At 46.3% G+C, this 19,846-nt stretch overlaps 1 long non-coding RNA gene across 2 annotated transcripts; it reads right to left on the bottom strand.

The window, feature by feature from the left end:
- Nucleotides 1-2,605: 2,605 nt before the first annotated feature.
- On the bottom strand, nucleotides 2,606-19,328 carry LOC131399842 (uncharacterized). 2 transcript variants are annotated; one of them, XR_009217248.1, is made up of 4 exons: nucleotides 19,137-19,328; nucleotides 5,054-5,216; nucleotides 4,851-4,957; nucleotides 2,606-4,487 (listed from the first exon to the last, which is right to left on the bottom strand). It is a non-coding gene; the product is annotated as an uncharacterized LOC131399842 (long non-coding RNA). The 2 variants fall into 2 exon arrangements; XR_009217249.1 differs by lacking the exon at nucleotides 4,851-4,957.
- Nucleotides 19,329-19,846: the final 518 nt, after the last annotated feature.

Here is a 19,846-nt window from a genome sequence, read left to right as displayed (position 1 = left end):
TTGGATTCCCATTGCAGTGCTCCTTCCTCATCATATGGCTTGCTGCCAAACTCGTCCTAATATTCACCTTGAGGAAAACTAGTTGTGGGAATTCTGAGACCACATAGTCAATGCTAGAATAACTTTAGCTTCTAGTCAACCATTTCAAAAGCTGATAGGAAGCCACAGATGTGGAAAATGTGCCCATCACAAGATCTTACGGAAGGAAAAGAAAATTCTCGAGGGTAACAGGCTCATGCACAGGCTGCTGCTCTTCTGAGTCAGGCTAACGGGAATCTTTCTGGAGAGCATCCTAGAAAGAAAAAAGCGGGAAGATTTCATTTGCTCTCTCTTTTCTCAACAAGACAAGTGAACGTTGGCAGCCCATCCGCCTGGAGAACTGGTAATAATAGCCCCGGGAATCGTGAGCACTCACCTGCCAGAGACAGGATCACTGAACACTCAGACAGTGCCTGAGACTCCTTGTCAAGGGAGTAAAAACAAACCTTTCCCTCTCTGAGAGGTATCAGCTCAAGAGGATCCTCTCCATCTTTCAAGGTGCAACTCTGAAAGTCAGATTAGAAAGATGGCATTTAGTTAGACAGAACCTCTGGCTCTTCGTCCGGGAGTTAAGAAGATGTTTCCTTTTTAACAAAGTACATCCTCTTAGATCCCAGCATTATTTTTGTTCTTCTTTCTACAAGAGGGATTTTTCTGGAAGCAGCACAGATAATACACATGAGTAGGATTGCTCATGTGCACCTTCACCGGCTGTCTGGATTCACTTCTAGAATGAATGAATCCAGAAGTAGCCAGTTGCTATTCTGTGGCTGGAATGTCCCTGTCCACAGGAACAGCATCAGAGAGTATAGGACAGAGAATTAAATGTGGACCATCATGTGGAGTCACACACAACGTCTGAGCCGTCCCAGATCTTGCCATTCTCTGCGCCAGCTGGTGAGCCATGCTGGAGAAGGTAGTATTGACGAGGATTCACGGACTTTTTCTCCATTGCTAAAGTGAGTTTTTAGAGAAGAATCTCTACTAATTGATGTGTTCACTCTTAACTCATCCTCATCATTTGCTCAGTAAATATTCACTTAGTGCTGTATTAGGCACTCTTTAAGCTTCCAAGAGCAGAATATGCAAATTTTCTGTTACCCTAATCATCTTCAGGGTTGCCTTCCCCTCTCCTACTTCTCTAACCAGTAGTCCCACCTTGCCAATCTTCAGAACAGATTGCAGACTTGAACAGAATGGACACAGAGTATCCTCCAGGGGTTTTTTAGTCTGGCGTGATATGTGATTGTTATGTTTGGTGAGTACTAATGGAAACAGAGCCTGGATTCTCAGCTGCTGTGAAAGGTGGAATGGTAGCATACGGATTCGGCACCACACTCTCCTTTTCACTCATGTCAGGCAGTTGTTCCAGAACACCAATCAGGCAAGCAGAGGCTTGAGGGGGTTTTCAGGAACCATCCTACCAAATGCTTCTCTCCAATTCTGTCTGTTGGGGTGTTTCTATTCAGTCCCTGTCACCTCATCACCTAGTCTCTTTGAAATCATAGCCACTTGTGAAAAAAAAAAACAAGAACAGAAATAAGTAAAGATACAGAAAATCCTTGCTTTCTTCTAATTCCAAAACATCGCCTGACCATCAAACTTTTGGAATCTATTAGACGTTCAGGAGTATCTCAGTGGTAGAGCTGAGTAAAATCTATATAAATTCCTGCCTTTTTTGGGACTTACTATGTTATGCTACGGTAACAAATAAAGACCAAAATAACAGGAGTATTCCGTCTGTTGGTGTTTCTATTCAGTACCTATCACCTAATAGAAGCTCATATCTTGTGCGTGCAAAGTCCTTTGCAGATCAGCAGGGCTCTCATCCATCTGGTGTCTCAGGGATCCAGCCTCCTCCTAGCTTGCAATGCTATCATTTCAACGATGGCTCACCAGGGAAAACTCTTACCTGTCTTGACAAAAAACGACACATCTCTTTACTCAGCCCATTGGGCAGTACTAGTCACATGGCGCCCAACTACTTTCAGGGCAGCTTGAGTCTTCCCAGGTACTCAGGAATGAAGGGCGACTAGGTATGGAAAGCACTAGGCATGTCTACTGCTTCCACCAGTGGCCAAACCCGTGCACTGTGGAGCAGATGCTTTCATTGCAACCATCTTCAAAGTTGCAGATTGCAGCAAGTCCCACTGCTTCAGGGACAATGAGCTCACCGTGATCCCAAAGCCCTGCCTTCCAGGCCCACGAGAAGGGCCAAAACCTTTTCATCACCAGCCTCCAGGAGCACCGTGGCATCTCTTTCTTACCTGAAAATATAGATTCATTTCTGCTGTACCAATCTAGCCACCAAACAAGAGTAACAAGAGAAGGACACTTCACTTCTCCAGAATCTCTTACAGCATGGGGAATCAGTTTTTGGTGAGGAAAATACTTTAATCAGTGGTTGGATATAAATTCACAAATGCTAAGGAATAGTGTGTTAGACAAGTAAAGCTGAAGTTACTCCAGAGGAGGGAGAAAAAAGGCAAGGAGGGCAGGCCAGAGACTAGGGCCCCCTAGTCTTTGATAAAGCTACTAAACTCAGAAACGACATGTGTAAGAGTGACTATTGTTTTTATTGAGGTCACATGGGTATACAACATTGTGTAAATTTTAGGTGTACATTATTATATTTCAGTTTCTGTATAGACTGCATTGTGTTCGCCACCAAAAGTCTAGTTTCCATCCGTCCCTGTACACATGTGCCCCTTTACCCCTCTCGCCCTCCTCCACTCCCTTCTCCTCTGGTAGCCACCAATCTATTCTCCATATCTACATATTTGCTTGTTTGTTTATCTTCTACATATGAGGGAAGTCATATGGTAATTATCTTTCTCCATCTGACTTATTTCACTTAGCATAATACCCTCAAAACATGAAAACACTAATTTGAAAAGATATCTGCACCCCCATGTTCATTGCAGCATTATTTACAACAGCCAAGACATGGAAACAACCTAAGTGTCCATCAACAGGTGAATGGATAAAGAAGATGTGGTGTATATATCTATACAATGGAATACTACTCAGCCATAAAAAGAAAGAATGACCTTTGATGCAAAACAATGATGTGAGCTAGGAAGGCAGCAGTTAGGCACTGAAGCAAAAAGGAGGCTCACAGAAGCCAGCACTAAGAAAAAGACATTGCAGGAAGGACTCAGGGTTCTCCCGAGGCCATGGAATGAGGATTCCAGTCATGTGTGACCAGATCCTCAAGGGCAGGAGCCCCATTGCCACCTGGCTCCCACAGGGAAATGACGTTATACTGGAATAGGGGCTGGAGAAGGCCTCCAGCTTCCTTTTCCATAGGAAAGGAGGTGCAGCTGGCGTAAAGCAATTAACTCGTTTTATAGTTCCCTTCTAGTGCCTTAACGTTACGTCTCCTGGACACCTATGGCGAAACTCACCTACTTTCACCTCTTCTGGAGCTTAGCAAACTGCCTTATATTCACTTGGGAATTTAGTTTAGCTTCTTCCACCTCACCACCACTCCTTATATACACACACCTTGAGAACCAGGACCCAGAGAAATGTGCCTCCTCCTCAGGAATCAGCATGGTGCCTGGCCCTACCCGGAGATCAGACAAGATAAGGAGAGGCAGTGTGCATCATGGTTAGCGCCAGGGCTAGGCAGTACAACCACAGTAGTGTGTATCCCTGCTTTAGCCCTTCATCTCTACTACGAGCACTTATCTCCTAGGGCTATGCTGAGGACTAAATGAGAAAAAGACTAAAAACTGTGAGTATAGGCATCTAATAAGCTTCGGTTAATGTTGGCTGCTATAATAGCTACTGCTCTCTATGAATATGAACAACAGAAAGAAATGGTATCTTGGAGGTGAATCACCATGATACCAGTTCAGCTGGGCTGGGAGATTATTGGGAAAAAGAACTAGCACCAGAAACCCTACAGGTGACTCGGAGAAAATCACAGCATGAAAAAGTCCACTTTGTCTTGATGAAAGATGATGCTGTTGAGAACATCAGCTAGGTGGACTAGGGATGTGGAAAGGGAAGTGAAGGCAAAAGGCCATGCCCAGAGTCCCTGAAATTACATGAATGGCAGAGACCATGGGTGGTCCCTAATATATTCTTCACTTCATCCACAGTAATTGAATTTTGCAGGCGCTGGCCAACCGAATAGAGACAGCCAGGCATGGCCACAGGACTAGGGCCTGGGCAGTGGGATGTAAGTGAAAGTGTTGTGTAGGAGCTTCTGGGAACCTTCCTTAAGAAACAGCAGGCATCTGCCCTTGGCCACATCTTCCTAATCCCTCTTTCTGGCTGGCAGGAATGCAGGTGTGATGGGCAGCTCTGGAGCAGTCATCTTGGACTAAGAGGTGTCCTTGCGAATGGAAGCCCACATGGAACCACAGGAAAGAAGCAGCAGGAGATGGAGGCTTGACATCCCTGAAGGCTGGTGTGCTGGACACGCGAGGTCGCGGTCACTGCAGAGGGCAGAGAGAAAGGAGAGGAGGGTGAGGCTAGCAGAACCCTGGAGCATCGACGTCCAGACTTTCAAGTAAAAGAGAAATAAACCTCTATCTTGCTGAAGCTACAGTTATTCTGGGTCTCGCTTTATTCACAGTCCAACTTAATCTTCAATGGTAGTAACTTACTCTACCTACGCGGCAGTGATGACATTTCCACTTAACCAGCCTGGGCTGTTCCTTATATTTCTCCTCGACTGTTCTGGTACACCAGCATTTATTTTACCATTAATCTTATTTTAACAGTACTATAATCTCACTCCCATTTAAATGCTCTTCAGAATGAAGATTGACTTGTAGTCCTACTATTGTCCATCTTACCTGGGTGTGATAACCCTTTTCAGATATTTAATTAAAAAAACCAATGGGAACCAAGACAAAACTTCACAATTTTGCTAGATCTGGCTCAAGGAACATCTTATTCAGCCCTGGGAATACACAAGAAAAATTATGATTATTTGAAAAATGCTTCTAGCCTCCCTTCATCCAGAAGCGTTAACAGAGACTCCGCATTCTCTACTCACCCAGCGTCAATTGGTATTCCTCCTGGTGAGCACTGAATGCAGGGCAGCTCCTTACAATGGGCCAGCTTGGCAGCACCCGCCTTGCACATTCAAACAGCTCCTCCGCCCCAGATGCCAGGTCTTGGAGATACCAACTGCTGGCACAGTGGATAGTGCTGCCGACCTGGGCCAGAGAAGGAGAATAAAAGGGGCGGGGAAGCAGTTCCAGCCAGGTGGCACTCGGCACCCTAGCTGTTCCACATGCCATTATCCCCCATGACTGATGGGAGGTCACCTGACAGAGGTCAGACCCCCGCCCCTCCTTCTGAGACGACCGCTGCTGGGCGTGCAGAGTTTGGCCCTGGGATTCTAATTCATCTATTATTTAGTTGGCAGGGATTTTTTTTTAACATCTATGTGTTTATGCTGTTTTCTTCTTTTATCAGCCTTAACAGGTATTATTCCATTTAATCTTCACCACGACTTTTAGAAAGTAAGCATGGACAACACTGTTCTTGGTATATCAAATTGAGGAAATTGAGAGTTGCCAGCCACACTTTTACAACTGCAGCACCTGGCATCTCATAGGCAGATTAGGGCTGCACCTAAGACCTGGCCCAGGGGGCAGCCAGGAGGATGGGCGTGGGGGGCTGTGAAGTATACATGGATGGAGGAGGCCTGAAAAGGGCTTCCCCAGGATCCCCCCTCCACCCGGCTTCCCCCTGCCTCACACATGCTGACCTCCCCACTGGAGGTCGGAGTCTCACCGTGCGGGGCAGGAGGCTCAGTCCCCAGCAGGCAGCTGTCAACCCCACACAGGACAGAGACCCGGGGCCTGACACATCACCTCCTCTGCCCCTCTGTGGGGCCAGAAATTACTTGAAAATCAAATTAGATCTGTCTTACTTTGGCAATTTGATCACTTTTTCTAAAGATGGGAAATAGATGCAATTTCTTCTTTTGTTCTTTTCCTACAGTCCGACTAGTAAATGCCACATGTTGCCAAAATGCACAGGAGTCTGCTCTCTCTTCCCCTTACAGAGTAAGGGGACATTTAAACTGACATAGGAAGTATATAGTTTAGAACTAATAAGCAAATGGGGACAAAAAAGCCTGGACTGGAAAAATAAGTCAAGATTTTAATGTTCTCAAGCACAGCCCTCTCCATCAAGTAATACAGTGTGCTGCACAGTTAATGGACTCATTGGATCGGTAGCTGTCGGGTTGATCTGGGATTGTATAAACACTGTAGAAGGCAGCGCTCTGGTGTCCGGGACATCTTGGCTGTTCTTTTCTTGTAGGCATAAATGAGCAATGTGCATCAAGCTGCGTGCTCTCCTCTGTTGTGATTTTACCACAAAGAGCCGGGGAAGGTTGTGATGAAATTAACAGAGCAAGGTGACCTGTGATGGGGGTTAACCTGCCAGGGCAGTGGCAGCCCTAAATCAGCCTCCTGGCCTCACGCACATGCCAGCAGAAGGAAAGCATACACGGGGGCGTTAAGTCAGCCAAACTGAACAGCACTACTATATCTAGACAGTGTTTTCTTTTCTAGAAACTAGAAAGGTCCTTAGAGACAGATGGACTTTTGGTTTCCGAAAACTGTAAAACGGAGAGACAAGATGCAATATGCACAGAGAATTGATGTCAGTTGTGTTTATGCTTTTTTTTCCCTTGCCAAAAAACAGTAGATTCAGTTTTCTTATGTGGTGAAGGATGTGTTCTGTTTTCTTTGAAGTCTAATAATACTTCGGGTAACAAAATAGAAAAATGGGAACCTTCTTTATTTTTGAGAATGGATTTTGTGAACAGATACGAATCTATTACGATGTTAAGAAAGCAAAATCACTTATGGAACGCCCACTAAGCGCCAGGGGTTTACTACCTTAGCATTTAATTTTTTCACAATATCCCCCCAGAGGTAGGTTGAATTGGGACCATTCTGCAGATGATGAAATTGAGGCCCAGGAAAATTAAATAATTTTTCCAGAAACCACACAACTAATAAGTGTTAGAACTGGAATTCAAAAGTCCAAAGGACAAACCCAGGTTACTATCTCAGAGAACCGAGATTGTTTTCCTGTGGAGTACTCCCACCACACCACAGCAATAGTGGTAAGAATTTCACATAGGGTAAAAGTATTACCATAATAAATGCCTAACTGCTCTTGAGGGTTGATTCTGTGCCAACTGTTGTATTTGCAGTGTTTGAGAGGGTCAAGATTAAATCCTTAGTACACCATCTACCTCAGAGTCCACACTCAGTATGTGTTGTTGGTGGTGTGGCTTCACGCATTTCTAATGCCCTGCCACCTACGTATTTTCATGCCCATTATAGAGGCAAAGACAGTACGGCTCAGACAGATTACGTAACTTACCCGATGTGTCACACAAATAAGCAAATAAGTGCCAGAGCCAGGGGAGACACCCAAACTTCTCTTGAATTCTGAAGCCCATGTCCCTTCGACCACTTCTCCTAGATTCCATCAGTAATTAAAACTAGAAGAGACCTTGAGGCTATGAATTCCAAACCCCTTGATTTAGTTATTAAAAACTGGAACTCTCACAGGGGGTCGGCCACCGTCAGAGGTAGGCAGAGAAGGATCCGGCAGGCAGACTCCAGCCCTCCGAACTGAACGTCCAGGTGCACTGCTGCAAAGAAGGGACGACAGCGCATCGGGCGCCAGGGGCTCAAAAGGAATACACCGCACTTCATTTAGAAAACCACATAAGGATTCCGGGCAAGAAGACTTGGACAAAAAAAGATTGGACCTTTTACGTGAAATATGAGCTCAGAAACGCTCACAAGTGACCAGCGTTACTAAATAATTAATCAAGAGAAGGCGGGTGGCAGTTTGAAATGTAAATGGATGGATGAAGGTGTGAGGCTGTCATCCAGGGAGGATGATGTGACGGGAATGGTGAACCGGCCTCACCTGCTCCCGGGAAAGGCACAGACACAGAGACGAAGTGAGGCTATCAGACAAAGAGCCACAGCACTCCTCATTCCTTACTCTGACCTGCAGTTCACTTTCACGTCCCTGTCCCCAAAGAGAGGTTAAAAAATGATGAAGAATCAGCCAGGCATGAGGGAGGAGAAGCGAAGCCATCTAAAGAAGTGTTACCTGACAAGGTTGCAGGCGACACACTTGAGAACACCTTTATTTTCCTTATGTTTTCCTGCTTCTTGAAAAAAAATCTATCTTTTGTCTCTCCTCCCTTCCCTTTCTTCCCAAATTCTCTAGAGCTTTTCCTGCAAGTAGTTCTGTGTGACTCAAAGACAGACAACAGCTGCAAGCAAAGGAATGAAAAGCAGATTGACAATGGGAAAAAGGCAAGTGAGAGAAACTCCTTTACCTTATCACACCAGGAAATGCTGCGGCTCAAGAAACAAAGTCTGCAGGAGACAGGTTGTCTCTCCTCTAACTAAACATTGATCAAAAGTCTCTATTCTGGAAAAATATGACAGCTTGGCTTTCAAATCATAGCGTCTTAGATCTGGGACGCACATCCACGCCCAGCATAGCCCGGTACACAGTAGGTGCTAACTGTATGTCAGTTCTTTTTTTCTCCCTTTCCTTATCTATTACACTTTTCACACAGGCAAGATGCGCAGTAAATCCATGAACCTCTCCAGGGTTCAGTTTACTTCTCTGGAAAATGGAGATAATCCTGGCGCCCACCCCAGAGGGTCAAAGTCTAGCCAGCGCCTGGCTCTCGGGCCAGCTCGCACAGTCGAGGTTGTGTTTATTATTCTCGATGGAGGAGGCAGCACAGGAAACGCAGCGAGGAGGCTTGGTTTCTTTGGGGAAACCACCAGTACTTCCCGGTGGCCGAAGCACCGGGTTCAAGGTCGGGGGTGGGGGGCAGGAGGCAGCTGGCAGGCGGGCACGGGCCAGAAGCCGGAGCGGGAAGGTCCTGGGGCATCTGCCGCGCGCCGGCCGGAGCTGCCGAGGCCCGGAGACGGGGGGCCGAGGGGGACGGAGCCGGACGCGGAGGAGGCCGAGCAGGCCCTGCAGCAGTTCAGGCAGGATGGGAGGGGAGAGAACGTGGCAACTGTGAGGACCCCATGAGTGCGGTTTACTGGTGCGACCCCGAGACACCCTCAGTGCCCAGGCGGAGAGCCAGGCGGGCAGCCTGCGGGATTCCGGGCCGCATCCGCGGGGCAGGTTTCCAGCAGCCCTGAGGCTGCTCCGCCTGGAGATGTCATCGTCGTCTCCTCTTCTCTTCCCAGAAACGGACAGCCTGCCTCTCGCCTCCCTTCCTCTCGCACCATTCCTTTCTTCTGCTCTCTACCTTGCCTCCCTCCTCTTGCTCATTCTCACCTTCTCTCCTTTGGAACAGAATCAGAAGGGATCTCCACCCCGAAATCTGCGCCCACCTTCTAGTCCTCTCCGTGCGTCTTCCCCTTTTCCTCACTGTTCTGCAGCTGCTGGTAGTTGTGACAGCAAAGGTGGGTGCCGGAGCAGAAAGGAGGGGGGGCAGCTGAGAGGAGCACGAGGGTGTGGTGGTGTTCCCGGTGATTCCTAGGCCTCCTCACCGCCCTCTCTGCACCCCATCCGCCCCAAGCCCTTTGCTTCGGTGTCGCCCAACTGGAAATCAGCTGTTTACCTGAATAGCCCTCGTTCCTTTCTGAAGAGGATCTCGTCAAAACACACAAAAGTAATCCAGAACGGAAATAAAAGTAGAACAGAGCCCAGCAGGGGAGCTTATCCTCTTACCTAGCACAGACTGCCATGGAGCATACATTGCTCCGAATTTAAAAACCTAGTTCTTGACGCCTTAAGATTCCAGGAGACAATATGAGGTAACTCTGAAGTTCATGGACACTTTCTTTGCTAGAATTGATTATTTATGGTATATATAGGAAGATGTTCTAGTTCATAATTTCAAAAGTTTATTGGCAAGACTTCTAAAATTCCATAATTTAAGGATCCACTATTTCATTGTGAAATATGCACTTGGAAATTGTACCAGCTAGGAAATATTATTTTTGAAGACTTGAAAATTATATTTAATATAGGGAATATTTTACAAAGGAAAAACAATAATCCTAAAGGCAAAACTCTGAGGTTTTTACTATTACAGTGAAGGCGTGTATAGGAATTAGGTTGTTTGGTGTGTGTGTGTGTTTCATTTCTCAAGAATTGTGGATTTACATGAAGAATATTGTAACCAGCTGTTCTTCATCCCCGTCTAGTAGGGAGTGAGAATCTAGTGGTTTAAACCTGAGTGAAAAGGATTTCAGTTCAATAAGAAGAAAGGAGTTCCTGACAATGAGGATTGTTAGGACATTAGTAGAGGTTGCCAAAGAGAGCTAAATGGTCCCTCCCTAGAGGGCTTTACCATTTCTGTAGATTCCCATCTCCCTGGGCAGGCTTAGGCTTACCATCCTCTCAAAGGAGTCCGTTTAAGAGGAAAGCAGTGAGACAATTCCCCAAACTCCCCCATGCCACACATCTTCCCCAGGACCTCCACGACGTCGTCATGAGCAGGATGGTAAGGAGAGTGCCCTCAAAGGCCAAAGGCCAGCTCCACAGCTCCCTTGCCAGCTGTGGGATCTTGGGGGAGTCACTTAATCACACTCTGTCTCAATTTTCAGCTACACAATAAACATGATGACAACCATACATCCCTCTTAGGCAGATGGTGAGGGTAAAAGGAGAGATGAAATGCCTGGTAAGGTAGAGCCTCCTCCAAGGGTTGGTCCTTATTAAATGCTGCAGGAAACCCTCGGGTGGGATGTCCCCACTCCCAAGGGGATTAAAACCCTGCAGAGGGGCGAATAATAAAGTTTCCACGTATTTGGGCCTAAATTGTCTTTTTTTCCCCACATATAAGAAATATGTTAATTTGTACAAATAAGCAATTTGAAGGCCAAAGCAGCTCACAGCCCATCTTGAGTGACCAATGAGCTCACCCCAATTCCCTTCAGTTCATGGTCTAAGAAAGGCCAGAGTGTCCATTGAGTGAGCCATAGACTCAGTGTCTGTCCATAGAAAGGGCCAAAGACCCCCGAGCATCATTCACTCCAACCACACTCCGACCAACCTCGTGGGTCGAATCGCTTGGTAACATTTCTGCGGAAAGCCTGACAGACCCATCATCATCTTCACACCTGGAAAGGATGGAGCTTTGTGAGCACCTGGCTCAGCGTGGCAAATTCTGATACAACCTCTCCAAATCGAACCAGAGACAAGGTCAGTCAAGCAATCCAGGCCTCATGAGAGTGTCACCACCAACTTCCCTTCTGAATGCTCTTTGCATATCCCCTCAATAGCCCCTTAGTTAACTGACTGAAAGCCACACACATAATGAGGACAATATCTGGGGGTCTCTCATGGTCTTTGACTTTCCTTTAAGCACGAATTAGTAATAACAGGCTCAGATAATTGACCTAAAAGTTGTCAGAAATGGTAGAGGGTGGCAGGAGTTTGTTCCATGAGACTATTTTTTGGTTTATAATCTTAGAGCTAAGATTGTATCTGAGAGAGAACTCACTGAACAGAGAGCAGGGAAGAAGAACCCTGTCACTGCCCTCTTGAGGATGGAACCAAGGCGGAGGCTGGTCTGGGTTGCTCTGTTGACCTCACTGTCCCCACCACTGGTATCTTCCAGCCACATGAAGCCCAGGCTCCTGAGATGGCAAAGAACCTTCTCCCATTGGTAGGAGGCACAAGACACATCTCCAGCGCTGAGTGGAGTGAGCAGTCTGCTCTCTGCCTCCTCATCCATGGACACAGGCAGGCCTTGGTTTCTGGAATCCATCTTCTGCTGGAGCTGGGGGCCATATGAAGTGACCTTTCTTCACCAGTAGCTCTTCTTACTCTGGTCATTAAGAATTTAAAGTATAATGTGTTTGTTTTTTTTTTTTTATTGACGTTTTAATGGTTTCTAACATTGTGAAATTTTGGGTTGTACATTTTTGTTTGTCCATCACCACATATATGACTCCCTTCACCCCTTGTGCCCACCCCCCACCCCCACTGCCCTGGTAACCACAGTCCAGTTTTCTCTGTCCATGTGTTGGTTTATATTCCACATATGAGTGAGATCATACGGTGTTTGTCTTTCTCTTTCTGGCTTATTTCACTTAACATAATACGCTCCAGGCCCATCCATGTTGTTGCAAATGGGACGATTTTGTCTTTTTTTATGGCTGAGTAGTATTCCATTGTATATATATACCACATTTTCTTAATCCAATTGTCAGTCAAGGGACACTTAGGTTGCTTCCACTTCTTGGCTATGGTGAATAATGCTGCAATGAACATAGGGGTGCATAAGCCTCTTTGGATTGTTGATTTCAGGTGCGTTGGATAGATTCCCAGTAGTGGGATGGCTGGATCATAGGGCATCTCTATTTTTAATTCTTTGAGGAATCTCCATACCGTTTTCCATAGAGGCTGCACCAATTTGCATTCCCACCAGCTGTGTTTGAGGGTTCCTGTTTCTCCACATCCTCTCCAACATTTGTTGTTTTTTGTCTTGGTGATTATAGCCATTCTAACAGGCGTGAGGTGGTATCTTAGTGTTGTTTTGATTTGCATTTCCCTGATGATTAGTGATGTTGAGCATCTTTTCATGTGCCTATTGGCCATCTGTATATCTTCCTTGGAGAACTGTCTGTTCATTTCCTCTGCCCATTTTTTGATCGGGTTGTTTGTTTTTTTGTTGTTCAATTGTGTGAGTTCTTTATATATTATGGAGATCAACCCCTTGTCAGATGTATGTTTTGCAAATATTCTCTCCCAGCTGGTTGGTTGTTTGTTCATCTTGATTCTGTTTCATTTGTCTTATAAAAGCTCTTTAATCTGATAAAGTCCCACTTGTTTATTTTTTCTTTAGTTTCCCTAGTCTGGGTAGGCATGTCATCCGAAAAGATTCCTTTAAAACCAATGTCAAATAGTGTGTTGCCTATATTTTCTTCTATGAGTTTTATAGTTTCAGGTCTCACCTTCAGGTCTTTGATCCATTTTGAGTTAATTTTTGTGAATGGCGATAGCACATGGTCCACTTTCATTCTTTTGCATGTGGCTGTCCAGTTTTTCCAACACCGTTTATTGAAGAGACTTTCCTTTCTCCATTGCATGTTCTTAGCACCTTTGTCGAAAATTAGCTGTCCGTATATGTGTAGTTTTATTTCTGGGAGTATAATGTGTTTTTTGCATGAAATACAATTCAGGAAAAATAAAAATGTTTATAGAACATTTTTCAGTATCTGCAAATATCCTGGAGCCTCAAACACTCCTTTGCCATTTCCCTGTTCACGCGGGACTGTGGGCTGCCTTGGGGGCAGACGGCAGGCAAGGGGAGCGGAAACGTAGCTAAAAGTAGCATGAAATGCAGAATCTGAAAAATTCCATATTTGGAACACATTTTTGTGCACTAAGAACTAGTGACGTGGGAGGGTAGACAGAAGGATTTTAGAGAGGAATGGCTTCTCATTCAATAAATATTAAAGAATAAACAAACTGGGGATAAATAAACACCAGAGCCCAACCCCCAAGCAAGGATGTAAAAGATAGATCCGTGGTTGATTTCTAGTTCCTAGGGAAGTGGAGGACACAGAGGGACCCACCATCTCGGTGGGGATTTAGGAGTCTCCCAAGGCGTATGAAGCTCAGAGAAGGAGGAGTCGCAAAATGCTTTCTAGATAGGATTTCCTTCTCCACTAACTACTTTTAAAATAGTGAAAAGGGACCATCTTGCTGGACTTTTCCTTGAGGACGTGTGTGGGAGGGAGAGAGGACTGTCTCTCCAGACCTCCAGAGAGACTGGGGCACTGGCTGTATGCATATGGCCTCAGATGTCACATCTCTGAGGTCATCCCCTGTCTGGAGCTCATCCTGGACCAGTAGCAGATTCCTGGGCCCCAGGTCGCCAGGCTCAGCCAAAGCTGGAGGGCCAGCTACTGCTCAAACTTGAGTGAGTGTGCATTCAAAGGGTTCACCAACCTGAACTAAGTCTTTTGTTCCTGAAATAACTAGATCAAGGGTTGCATTCCTAAAGCTGAGAACTGCGTGTTGCATCACTGTCTCAGAGGTGTGTGGGGTGTGTTACTAAAAGGTGAGAAGAGGGCTCATTTGATTTCCAAATGGCCCATGAATTTAGCACTTTTTCTCCACCTGGTATCTCTTCCTCGAGCTTCCCCAAAACTCCAGTTCCTTTGCTGAAGTGCCCAACAAGAGTGGAAAATAAAATCATTGAAAATCAAGAAATACAGAAGAGGCAATAGGCATAAAATAATGAGTTCTGTTCTCAGAATCCAAAAATCAGAGTTCAAAAACCATCTCCAACCATGACTAGCTGTGTGACCAGAAATCAGTTATCTAACCTCTCTGAGCTCCCATTCCCCCGCCCACAGCACAGAGATTCCCAAATCCTACTGCCCTCATAGGATCTCATGGGGGGGCGGGGGTAGCTTAGACAGGTCAAGCATTTGGCAGCCCCCAGCCCAGGCCCTGCCCCCGAACAAAGTGCTCAGTGGGTGTTCACCGCCGCGTCCTGAAGGAGCACCTGCTAAAACCACACCACTAGTTACAGGAATCCTTGGTTTAGACTACCAAAAAGTCTGTACCAACCTATAAAAGAGATGGCAATGTCCTCATCTCTTCATTGAGGCCACACTCTTTGCATTTCCCCCGCAACATGTTTTTTGTGGGAGAACCTGGTGCTGGTCTCCTGAGAACAGCTCCTGGGGGCCCTTTAAGCCAAGGCTAAGAGAAGCGCTACCAGCAGGCAGAGCAGTTGTGGTTTCAAAGTGAAGGGTGAGCCCCTGGTTCTCAAATCACAAGCTGCTACCTGCCTGGAATGCCTCTAGCAAGAGGTTAACCCCTCAGGCTGCAGCTGAAGAAAAGGATTAGACCAGCAGAGCCCCTCTCCTGACTACAAGCACAGTGGGGACAGGGACCCCATCTGTTTGGATCATCACTCCATTCCTGTGCCCGCGACAGAGCTTGGCACGAGGAGGCACACTCTGGGTGTTGATGAAGGCACGAAGGATGAGGACTGGTCACACCTGCCAGCTCCAGGACACTGAGGAAAGGAGCAGGTGCAATGGAGGAGCTGCGTGGAGCCTGATATGTGACCGTCCCCAAGGAGATGCACAGTCCAAACTGCCCAGGAATAGCACCTACTGTGGAATCTCTCATTCCCGTCCTTAGTGCAGCCCCAGACCAGGTGTCATTACCATTCTGCTCCAGGGACGGAGTTCACAGCCCGTTTGCACCCACACAAGCCTCCCTCAGATCTGGGAACACACTTCCTCCACGTGGAGAAAGAAGGCTAAATGCAGAAGCAGTGCCACTGAGTGACTGCTGAGAGCGTGACCGTGTCAGGGAACTGAGAGTACTGGAACGGGGCAAACAGAAACCACCTCAGCAGGAACTTTCTGGATTCGGGATAAGCAAAGTTTCTTAAACACATTTGCACATTTTGAGGGAGGTGGCTCCTCTTCTGAATGAGGAGGTGGCTCTTCTCCTCACAGCCTTTCCGCTCAGTCTGCTCCTTGCTTTATTCTTAATCTCAGTCAATGTCATCACCATCAACCTTATCACAAAAATCTCCCCCATCTCCCTCTCTCTCTGTCTCTCTCTCTGTTTCTTTCTCTCTTTATCTCTCTGTCTCTTTCCTTCTCTCCCTATCTCTCTGTCTTGTTCTCTCTCTATCTCCCCCTCTCTCCCCTTCTCCCTTACTCCCTATCTTTCTCTCTCTCCTCTCATTCTTGCCTATTTTACTTTCAAACATGTCTCCAACCATTCCTTCCTCCCTCTCCCTTGCTCAAGATGGGCCTTCATAACTGTCTGTCCAGTCTGCCTCAGTACCCTCCTTACTAATCTTACAGCCAGCAGCTCACCATCCTCCACCCTTCTCTCTCCTAGACCATTTACCAAAATGTCTACAAAGTGTTATTTATGAAACACAAATCTAAGAGTATCTTCTCCGGCTGAAGACCACTAGGGACTCCCCACAGTCCCCGGGGGCTGCCTGTCTCAGCCCAGGCTCCCATTCCCCCAGCAACACCAAACTACTACTGTCTGAGCACTCACTCCCACCAGGGGCCCTGTTAAGCTGTTTCCATAAAATTTCCCATTGAAGCCTCACAGCATCACTGGGAGAGGACATTGCCATCTCCGTTTTACCAGTGAGGAAGCTGAGACTCGAAGGGATCCATCTTTTGTAGACAGCTAGGAAACAGCCGAGCCAGGAATCTCAGCCATAAGGGACCAGTCCCAAAGGCACTGCCCTCTCCCACCTCCATTCATCTCCCAATGTCACTTAGAAGGTGTAAGTCCTCTCCAATTTCCCAGGGCCAATTGCCAGGGCACTCCCTTCAAGGTGTCCCCATAACTAAAGTGTGCGTCACTCATCACTCGGTAGCTTAGTTGTAAGTCTCTGTCCTCCCCACAAGACTGGATTCCTTGAAGATAAAGATCATTTTGTGTCCCCAATGCTGAGCTCAGACCTAGCACTCAGGGAGGTTTAATTGAATTAAGGAATGGTCAGATAAGTGAATGAGTGGATGAATGAATATCATGCACTCAAGTGGTCACATTCCTCTGTCCCTTCTGTAATAAAACTCAATTTATTTGCTTGGCCATGTTAGAAATTTTGGAAATGAATTTACTGATGATAGCATATTAGTTATTCTAGAACAAAGTTCTAGAATCTGTTTTTGTGTATTGTGTTTGCATTCAGAACAAGGTTAAATTTCCATCACTTGATGATGGACTCACCCTTACAATAAAAGTGTTCTTGTTTTTGTCATTGTTGTTGCCATTGTTCACCGTAGAATGTCACTGTGCTTGAATTTGAAGCAGATGGGTTCAGGCTCCATTCATAACTTCCCTGATTTGGAAAAACTCATTATCACAGACGGGGACAGTAGCACCTGCCGACTGCCAGAGCCCAACAGCAGCTTTGGTCTTGGCACACGTGGATGCAATTTGACTTGACTGGCGATCTCTCCACAGGCTGCCTGCACTGCTGGTTCTGGTGAGGACGGGGCGAAGGATGAAACCAGGGCTCACCCTTCTGGGGAGGGGGACATTGAGATTCCCGGGCATTGTACCAACTCAGCCATATGTCACCACAGAAAGTAACTGCTTTTTCCATATATGATCAGAACTAATGTTGCAAAGCCTGTTTTGCCTGGATCCTTTTACAGGACCTATGCAAAATATGCTCTGAGCTTTCACTCCAGATTTCTTTCTTAGGATGAGTGGCTCTGCACACACACGGGAACAAGCTCTTATTCTGTTCATGAGGAGTGATAATTATTCCATAGGCTAATTCCCAGAGCGTTAGTTATGTGGGGTGAAGTTCTGGCTCATGAACAGGAGCTGATGGAAACAAGGATCCTAATGGCCAAATACATCCTAATGTTCTCCTTTCAATTCTTTCATCTTTTCTGTCTTTACCTTTTAGAAAATGTTAATGTATTCCTGATGAATTCAGTGTGAAAAAAAAATATGTTTATCAGCTTGGGTTTAAAATTTTTATTCATAATAAGAATATAGTAGCGCTGCCAACACTTTCCAAAGTCAATCCTGGCATCTTTGCAAGCTCTTTAGGGCATCGTAAACAAGATGACCACACAGAAGAGTTACAGGTGAGGAATTCGGATGCCAAAATGATAAGCAAGTGTACTGTAGTCAGGTATTGGTGCTTTGTTCTTGCCAGGCGTGGGGTTGAGGAAAGAGCGCTCTGTGGCAGATAACCCTGCAAGTTGTCATTTGGTAACTGCAGAAGTTGTGCCTTTAGCCAGGGCCAAATGGAAGATAAGTTTGTCACTGTTAACAGGTGTTAGTTATTTGCAGCAAACCATACTTTCTTTTGCGAAATCAAGCTACTGAATTTCTTGACTACATTTCCCCATCCATGAAATGGGAGTGAAGGAAGACAGCCTCTGAATCCGAGTACTTGAGTTTCTACCAAGCCCTCTCCGGCCTCAGTTTTCTCAGAGGTGCTACACTCCCCCACTCACCTGCGGATGTCCACGCCCCCCCAAGCACTGTATTTTACACAGGGAGCCCACCTTAGCAGCTGACCTGCTCCCCCTCTTCTACCCTCCCCTGCCCTGGTAAATGACTGCACCCAAAAAGCCTGCAGCTACGCGGGATGCATCCAGCCCCACAGCTGTGTGCTTTAGTTTGTTGTGAAAAGAATTCCAGCATGACACAGCTCCTCTCAGTACAAAGAAGTGCTGAGAAGCACTAGGAAATAAAAAAAAAAAAGAATGCCTCCGAAATCCAGGCAGCCTGGAGAGACAGGGAGGATTGGACCAGCCTCCTCCCTCCCAGAGCTCGGCTCTGCTCCTCTCCACTGTCAACAGGCCGTGCAGGAATCGCCAGGCCCAGAACGCAGGTCCCGGCCACAGGGGCGCCTTAAAGGCCTCCCGGGCGTCTGGAGCAAACAGTGCCCCTCGCCCTGTGGTCAGATCGGGGACAGCCAGTCCTCCCGTTGTTTGATTTCTGAACTTGCCTCCACCTCCCCGGGGCCTCCGAGAGCTCAGGGCTTGCAAATCAACACAACATTTAATTAACTGCACATTAAAGTTTCCATCTTTCAAAGAAGGGAATTAGGGACAGTGCACTTTCTGAGGCATTCATTAATGAAAAAATAAATTCCAAAGACTCCCGGGTTCAGGGTGGTCCTCGCCATGCTAGGTGGTTGCCCGCCCTAATTCTCGAGTTGGGCCAGTTCCTTCACAGAAGCTGCAACGTTCAGGGTCTCCTTCCAGGCAAGCTTTTTAACCCTCTGAGATCCAGGCTTGGTTTTACCACACCCAGAGCACTCTGAATTATCCTCAAGAGTTTTCAAGAAATACTCAAAAATGTTTTCAATTATACCAAATTGTGAATACTTTCTTATTCAAACAGAAGGTATACATATAGCACTGTTAAGAGAGGCATGAATAATATAATTAAATACCACCTATGCCACCTACAGAATGAGTGTAAGCTACCATCACTCCCTAAGGATGGCAGAGGCACGGGGACCACCATCAAGGAGGGACATAGCACAGTCAGCTGACTTAGGGAGCAACTGATGGGGACAGAAACAAAATGAGACAGACCAGAAGATATCCAGTGCAACTCACCTCACACAGGCTGGATGCTCCATGACACCAAAATTACCGGCTGATTCAGGCTGAGGCTACACACACACTCACATACACACACACACACTCACATACCCTGACTGGAGGTCAAAACCACAGTGGGTGAAAAAGCCTTGTTCAGGAGTCGGTGGGTGCTGCTCCTCTTCCTACCACAAACACTCTGCTGCTCTATTTATCCTTCTCTACTTATCCTTCTCCTCATCTGAAGAGCAGTGGGACCTACCCACGCAATTGCCAAGATCACCTGCGGCCCTTTCTATTAGTTATTGTTGCATCCCTCTAAAAAGGAATAGTCTTGCAATGCCTTGTTTTGTTACTTATCTGTGCGTGTGGCTCCTTCCAATATTATCAAGTCTCTGAGAAAAGGGAGTGGGTCTTATTTCATTTTGTCCTGTGCAGTGTGTCTGTATTTAGTCACGCTCATCTCTATCATGTGTCAGGCACCGTGCTGGCCTCAGGATACAGACCCTGGCTCTGCCCTTCTCAAGGAGGCAAACAAATAGACAGGGAAATGAATGAATTATAAACTATAATTAGCGTTAGGGGAAATGACAAAGGCCTAACGTAAGGAATGACGAAGAAGAGATCAACTGCAAATTGATCGTTAAGGAGAGCTTCTGTGAAGGGGACATTCAAACTGAGTCTTAGAAGGAAGAGAAGGAGCTGTCTGTGCAACAAGTGGGGAGAAA

Source organism: Diceros bicornis, chromosome 40, assembly GCF_020826845.1.
Source record: "Diceros bicornis minor isolate mBicDic1 chromosome 40, mDicBic1.mat.cur, whole genome shotgun sequence".
NCBI classification, from domain to species: Eukaryota; Metazoa; Chordata; class Mammalia; order Perissodactyla; family Rhinocerotidae; genus Diceros; species Diceros bicornis.
The sequence above is the reverse complement of the archived record's forward strand: the minus strand, read 5'-3'. Positions and strand labels throughout refer to the sequence as shown.